Source organism: Octodon degus, unplaced genomic scaffold (assembly GCF_000260255.1).
Source record: "Octodon degus isolate 3935 unplaced genomic scaffold, OctDeg1.0 scaffold00007, whole genome shotgun sequence".
In the NCBI taxonomy this organism is placed as follows: domain Eukaryota; kingdom Metazoa; phylum Chordata; class Mammalia; order Rodentia; family Octodontidae; genus Octodon; species Octodon degus.
This window is the reverse complement of record NW_004524583.1, coordinates 268,648-276,589: the sequence shown is the minus strand read 5'-3', so window position 1 is coordinate 276,589 and position 7,942 is coordinate 268,648. Positions and strand designations below refer to the sequence as shown.

The window sequence follows — 7,942 nt, the reverse complement described above, 5'->3', positions numbered from 1 at the left end:
CCAAATCATTAGAGAGATCATTTTACCAGATGAGGTCATCTCTATCTCTAAACAGTTCAACATACATGATCACATGACATAGATGCCACTAGAGTATGGAAGTGCCAGGACAAGAGTCAAAAGTCTTTACACCCATCATTCATTCTGTAGCACTCTTTGTGGATTCCTATGGAGAGGTCTCAAGTATGGTATGGAAATTTTCAAAAGTTTTATAAACTCTCACTAATCATGATGGAATAGTTTTGTCAGATAATTAAAAAGTATAAATATCCACTTGAGAAATCATGTATGAAGTTGTAAAGAAGAGCATATTAAATGTCTGTAACCTTGGAACCCACAAATTCTCACTAGGTCTTCATATACTTAGAGTGAGTAGATTTAGAAACATATACATAAATATAAATATAAGTGAGTATATGTACATTATTATAGCTATATTCTCTGAATTATATGATAATTTCAAAATATAAGCCATTATAGAGACTATTTAGAACCTAAGCTGCTTTGGAGTAAAAATCAATTATTCTTAACAAAAATGACCAAGGAAAAAAATGAACTTATTTTGTCTCTTAGCAAGTTTATGACAGGCTTATCACTGTAAGCCCCCAGACAGTTTCTTGTCCTTGAAGGAGACATGTAAAGACATCCCAAAGGCTAAATGACTCATGAGTTGGGGCTGAAAACTATGGTGAGGCAGAAAGCATCCAGAAGCATCCACCATCTCACCTCATCTTCTGCTTCCGGGGTCATCAGTGCACAATCTGATGCTTTAACAAAGTAGCCTAGGGCAGAGGTTAGAGAAGGGAAAGCTCCAGGGTTGAACAGCTCCTAGTTTGCTAGGTGTCTGTCCCAGCACCAGTTCTGGATCAGGCAGACTGGTCTCTAATCACCAAGAAGTATCATCTCCCCATCTCACTCTATGTGATCTTAACATAAGCTAGATCATAACCCAATCTAGTCTCAGCTTCCACATACACAAAACCAGATGATTGGCCCACATGGTACCAATATTTTTCTAAGGTTTCACAGTTGGAGATGTTAGTGTCAGAGGCAATCACCATGGCTATATGATGTGAAATATTAATAATGAATGTAAGTATAAACTATTAAAATAAGAAAAACAAATACTCGTAACATGGAAAACTGGGTAGTTCTGTCATTTAAAATGGATTTTGGAAATACAAAGCAAATTAATGACAAAGATTTATTTTGTAACATACTAGTTCATCTAGCATTTCTTTCCATTAAACCAGTTATTGTTACTTTGCAATACTCTCTTCTAGTTGTGCTGGTCAACCCAACTTTCCCAGGAAGATTATTGTATTTTTCCTATGGATTCATGACTTTTCAGACCAAGGAACATGTGTGCCAGGGACCTGGCCAAGATCCTCAACAGTCAAATTTAGTAATAAAAATAGAAACAAATTTAGTCATATATAAAAGAGAAGTAGGAGGTCAGTCCCTGTGAGAAGAACAGCAACCAACAAGGTCCCAGCAGTGACCAGCAGAAAGTGGGAGTTTCTGGGTTCTAAACCCACCCACAAAGTCAGGGCAAGCACCAGCAGCTTCCAGCAGCTCCTAACCTCACTTCATAATTTGTGGACCCCAACACAAGTGGTATCTCATAAAATCTTACCTTTGACTAGAAATTTGACAATCATGTGTTGATTGCTAGAAACTGACATACTGTTGAATCCAAGTCTATGTGTAGGTTCCTGTGATAGATCTGAAAAGAAAGTGATTTGGTCCAACCTCCAAAACTGCTTACTGCAGGCTCCTTCCTAAGGTGGTGTTTCTCAGATGTGAACATGCACTGCAGTTCTAAGCACTGTCTGTAACTCACTCAGCTTGCAGACATCAGCTCAAACAGAGAACAGACAGCTGGCTCATGATGGGGCTGCTTGGAACAAAGGGACAGAGAGCTAGATTCCAGAGCCATTGAGCATTGGTGCTGGTTGGGAGACTGTGGATTAGTTTTTGCCACTCAAATATGAGGCAGGTTTAGCTATATCAAAGGAAAAATCTGAGGTCTTTTTTTTATTAGTATTTTTGCAGTATCTAATGCTTGGATTCCTTGTGTGGAATTGGTGCACAACCCCAACACATCTTAATTGTTTCTACATCTTCTTCCCTTCCTTTCATTTAGGTTCCCTTCACATTTGCAAATCATCTACCTCCATACCTCCTATTATCAATGCTTTGTTTTGCATTTTATTTATAATTTGGTTCTCTCATGCAGGAGAAACATGAATAATTTAAGCTTGTGTGTCTGATTTATTTCACTTAACACCATGGACTCAAGGTGTTATGCTGTGTGTCTTTACAGTCTCCCTTTTACTTGGACAAAAGTGTTTGGGGCATCTTTCCATCTAAAGCCTGGACCTAGAGGATCTGTATTCAACCCCTGGCTACCTCATAGAAGCCATGAAACCTTAAGGCAAGCACAGACTCTTTCTGTGATTTTATTGTATGGTGAGAACCAAAATGCTGCCTGCCTCACAGAATTTCTGTGAGAATTTAAGAACTTAATTCACACTAAAACAATACAACAACAAAGCTTAGTGCCTGGTGGAGTAAGAACCATGTAAGAATTAGTTACTTTTATGCTAATAATTCAAAATGGAGAATCAATTGGTGAGACTAATATTTTCTGAATGAACTAAAAGATTATCAGATTTATAATTTATTTCCTTAAAGAATTCTTAATCCTTTTACCACCTAGACTTCATTGCATATTTTTCTTCCACCTGCTTCTTCAATGGTAAATTAAAAATCCAAGGGTTTTCAGAATTGAAACAAAGCATTGCTGTTGCTAAGGAGACTTTCTTTTCCATCCTTGGATCTGCTCAGTAAAGAAACCAATGTATAGGTCTGAAATTGACATGCTCCTTCCTTTATGGAATGTCAAGGGCTTAAACAATCTTAGAACTATTCTATACTTCCCAGGGAAGACCAGCTTTGTCCTGACTTCACTGTGTCTGCTGAGATTGACAGCAGCTATGCCACTGCTGAGCCTCAAATAAAACAAAAATTTTAACACTTTGCAGTTTATACAATAGTTGAATTACAATGATACTTTCCCAGAGAGACCATGCTTATTTTTATAAATCCATACAAAAAAATGGCTGTGTCTCTGAACACAGTTGCCCAGGTGTTTGTTTTACTGGAATGGTCCTTTCCCTTGACAGTCAAGAACTCCCACCAAGGGCGGAAAGCAGTCTTTCTGTCAGTGTCCCTAGGATAGCTCAACTGACTATAACTTGCTGTATTCCAAGTCTCCTGTGTGATACCAGTAGAGCCTGACTTCATTTAAGCTTTAAAAAGTTGGCCCAGAAATGATGATATTGTTTTGACTGGTAATTCAGCCAAGCAAGATTATTGCAAATTCAGATGGATGGAAAGTCTCCCGTGGTCAGAGGATATGTCATCTGAAAAGATAGCTTGCCAAAAATAATATCCCATAAAAGACTGGCTGGTTTCAAGTAAAACATGGACCTAACAGCCCCAAGACCAACCTGAGGTTTCAGCTGGCAATAGAAGACTAATTGGCCTTCAAGGCACCTATCTCCCTAGCCAGCTATCTCCCTAGCCAGCTGTATAGGACCCAAGCACACATAAGAATAGGTCCCTGAAAGCTCATCTGGTGACCACTTCATTCGCCACTGGATTTCCAGTGTCTGGCCCAGGGTAAAAACTCAGTAAAGTTACTACTGTTTTCACTGCTTCATCTACTACCTAACCCTAACCATCACTGCCTGCTTCTTCCACACAAAGGAATTTGCTAGAGACACTGGAAAGAATGTTATGAGTAGATGAAGTTGGATATGGCAACAGATCTGGTCCAGACCACTACTGAGTGCAAGACCCCAGGTGGAAAATGGAGCCAAGAGCAGCTAGATGTCTGAGAAAGTCACAACTAGGATGGAGGTGAAATTGAGGTAAGGGACTGAGTCCAGGGCATGTGAATTCTCTATACTTCTCTCTCTGAGGGCAGCTTGGGCCAAGACCTACTGCAAGCTGACCCTACTAAAATTGAAACATAAAAGCTCCTTTCCAGTTTTGCCGAGAACTGTCCTGTAACTTGTTCCAGGGAGGATGTAGAAGCCTGTGCTTGCTGAGCACTTACGTACTGATTGCACAGCCCGATTCCCCTCTCGCTTTCCCTCCAGGATTTCCTTCCACTTACAGGTGTGATAGAAACAGAGAGGGTTAGGGAGCTCTGTGTCTTCATGTTTTTGGTCTTGAGGCAATAATTTGGCCAGTAAGTATAAATAAAAAAGTATTCCCCCTTCATTGCATTGAAAATGTATTATAAATTAAACAAGTTATGTTTATACTTCAATTAAATAAAAGTCTGTGTTCAGGAGTGTAGGTACAGGAAAAATGTTGACCACTGACTTGTGAGCTGTTAGTCCTAATATTTTCTTCACTTTAGTAAATCATTTTGGCATGCTGTTTTCTGACATCTTCCAGTTACTACGTTTCACCAGAGCAAACACTCCTGGCCTTCTGTTTCAAAGCTCTTGGCTCACCACTCTATGGAAGAGGAGGAAAAGGAGGAGCAGGAGGAGGAGGAGAAAGAGTAGGAGAAGGTGGAGGAGGAAGATGAGGTAGAGGAGGTGGAGGAGGAAGTGATGAATGAAGAGGAGGTGGAGGAGGAAGAGAAGGAGAAGCTGGAGGAGGAGGTGATGGAGGAAGAGGAGGAGGAAGTGAAAGAGAAGGAGGTGATGAAGGAAGAGGAGGAGGAGGTGGAGAAGGAGGAAGAGGATGTGGAGGAGGAGAAGGAGGTGATGGAGAAAGAGGAGAAGGAGGAAGAAGAGGAGGAAGAAGTAGAGAAGGTGCAGGAAGAGGAGGAGGAGGAAATATCAAATAGAAATATAGTTTCAGACTTGCAGATGATGCTTGGAGATTACAAGCCAAACTGAAATAGGTGTACTTTATTTCTAGTAGTTAAAGGTACACAGCAGTATTCACAGGAAATCTAGCACAAAAGGAGAGAAGGATTTGTTCCTGGCATAAAAGGCCAGGGTCTGCTTTGCCAACATGTATTTCTGAAGCTGTGCAGGCACCTGCCTACACCAACTAAGCTCTTGGCTCCTTGTTGTACACCTTACCCTGCTTCAAACAATTCCTCCACTATTGATTCCTCCCTTGTTCAAGTTCTTCAACCCATGGTGGTTTCATTAGTCCAGCAGCACTGAGAGCAGACAACCTCACTCATGCAGAGTAGAAAGACCATTGGCTTATTTCACACCTCACTTTACAACCTTTGTTTTAACTACATCAATGGTTTCTCTGCTTCTGTGTTGTGGCTCTCTGATTCTGCAGCTATTTCTTCTCAGCTCTTACTTCAGTAAGTAGGCATCACTTACTTATGCCTTTCCTTTCCTACTTCTTTTTAATCCTAATTGCCACAGCTCAGCAGCAGCCTTGCTAGCCCAGGCACAAAAACTAAGAAATTCAGAGCAATCTGTGACTCAGAGTTCCTCAGTTTCACTCCTACAGTCATCTTCCAGGCTCACATAGTCTTACTAGATTTTTTTTAAGGAAAGGAGTGTAATGAGCTGCTTTCCAACTTTGCTATCAGACTACTTGCATGGCTCAATGACTAGCTGTTTGACTGTACGGGGGGCCGAGGAGATGGCTCAGTGGAATAAGCACTTCCCTGGCAAGTGCAAGGGCCTGAGTTCAATCCCCAGTTCCACCAAAAAAAATTGACTGTACAAATTTCTTAATAGATCTGTACCTCAGTTTCCTCCTCTGTAAAATGCCAATAAAAGTGACTTGATTAACTACATGTTGTTTTAAATATTTAGATAATCTAGTCAAAATATTAGTTCATTGTCTCATATATACTAAACAACTACTAAATGTTCATTGTTGTTATCCCTATGGAAAGCATCTTTAAGCCTGGCTTTAGGAACTATGTAACTAAGAGCTATTAAAATAAAACCAGCTGTTCCAAGATTTTGATTAGCAAGATCACCCAGAGTAGGATTTCCTGTTGAGCTGAACAATTACACTGGGTCTTTTGTCTTCTCTATTTTGAAACCCCCTTGCTCTTCTTTTGCAGTGAGCATTGGTTCTCAACCAGGGGAAAATTCTACCTTGCCCCAGGGGATATTTGTCAGTGTTTGGAGGCTCTTTTAGTTGTGACAATTCTAACGGTGTTATGCTACTGCATATAGTAAGTACACATCCCACAATGCACAGAATAATTTGATTCAAAATACCAATGCTAAGATTGAAAAATCCTAGAATAGAGGAAAGAGGAAGTAGGAAAGGAGTTGTTATAGTTTGTCTGGTTGTCCTCCCAAAGCCTCATGTAGACATGGGGCAGACATCTAGTTTGTGATTAATTCATGATCCAGTGCTGAGATTATGGGTGTAAGTGCTACGCTCAACCTAGGGAAGGTAGCCTGAAGGTAATATAAGGAAAGGAGGGAGACTTGCCTCTGGGGCCACTACCTTTGCTCCTCCCTTTGCTCTTTGGTGTCTTCTGCCACTGTGAACTGCTGCCCTCTGCCATGTGGCACTCTGCCATCAAGCCACCCAAGTATAGATTGAGAGATCCACTAACTGTGACCTAAATAAACCTTTCCTTCCTTAATTTTTGGTGTTGTGTATTTTGTCCCAGCAATGAGAGAAAAGTAATTGAGACAGGGGCAATGGGGTTAAGGAAGAAAAAATTTAAAGAGGTCTTAGATGTTATACACAATTGTTTTTCTCCTCTGTATAGTATCCTTGCTTATTTCACAGACATGCTTGTCTCTAAATGTTCTAGTTAGGTAGGTAAATAGACAATAGCTAGCTAGATAGGTAGGTAGATAGATAGATAGATAGGCAAAGAAGGAAGGAAAGAAGGAAGGAAGGAAGGGTAAGTTGCGTGGCTCTTGAGAAGAGGAACATATTTTGAGAAACTGGTTTCATCAAAAGAGTGAAGAGACAACGTAGAAAATTGGAAAAATATTACCAGTTATTCCTCAGACAAAGAACTACTATCTAGAATATATAAAGAACTCAAATCCACCTGAAATTAAAGACCTACTTTAAAAATGGGCATCTGAAATGAATAGACACTTCTCAGATGAAGCAGAAATGTCAAGTAAATACATGGAAAAGATGTTCAATATCACTAGAAACTTAAAAAATAAAGTAAAGTAAGATACCACTAGGATTCCATTTCATTTAGAAAGAATGACAATTATCAAGAGATCAATCCAGCCCAAGCTCAGGCCTGCCGAGTGTATGTGGGGGGTGAGCTCCTGTGCTCGCCTGTGCTGGTTGGATCTCCCCAGATCAGGCCCAGGCCAGCCCCATGAGTGAGACCTTCCACCGTGTTTCAGGACCCTTTCCATCGCTCTCTTGGGACCTGTCTTTCAGTGGCACTGTCTGAGGAAACCTCCACACCTCCCATTAAGCCCAAACTCAGGACCTGGAGTGTCGGGGTGAGCTCCTGCACTCACCTGCACAGGTTGGATCTCCCTGGATCAGGCCTAGGCCATCCCCATGAGTGAGACCTTCTGACATGTTCTTGGGACCCTTTCTAACCCACTCTTGGGACCCTTTCCACCACGCTGTCTCGGGAAACCACCACACCTCCCATCCAGCCCAAGCTCAGGCTATGGAGTGTGGGAGTGAGCTCCTGCACTTGCTTGTGCTTGTTGGATCTCCTTGGATCAAACCCAGGCCATCCCATGAGTGAGAATTTCCTCTGCGCTCTCCGGACCATTTCCACCGTGCTCTCTCAAGAAAATTCCACCTCTATATGAAATGACAAAGAGAAGCAGCAAAATGCAATCTCAGGCCCAGAGTCCACCCAGAACAAGTGCAGAAGACACTAACACAGAAGAAACTGGGAATTGCACAGCAGAAATGTCTGAAAGAATAGCATCTGAAGGAAAGAAACAACTGCAGAAAGGTATAGAGGAACTCAGATCAG

The 7,942-nt window shown here is 41.2% G+C and overlaps 1 pseudogene; it reads right to left on the bottom strand.

Annotated features, from left to right (window-relative positions):
* LOC101584594 overlaps window positions 1-7,530 on the bottom strand; it is a 28,547-nt pseudogene extending 21,017 nt beyond the window's left edge.
* Between the last annotated feature and the right edge of the window lie 412 nt (window positions 7,531-7,942).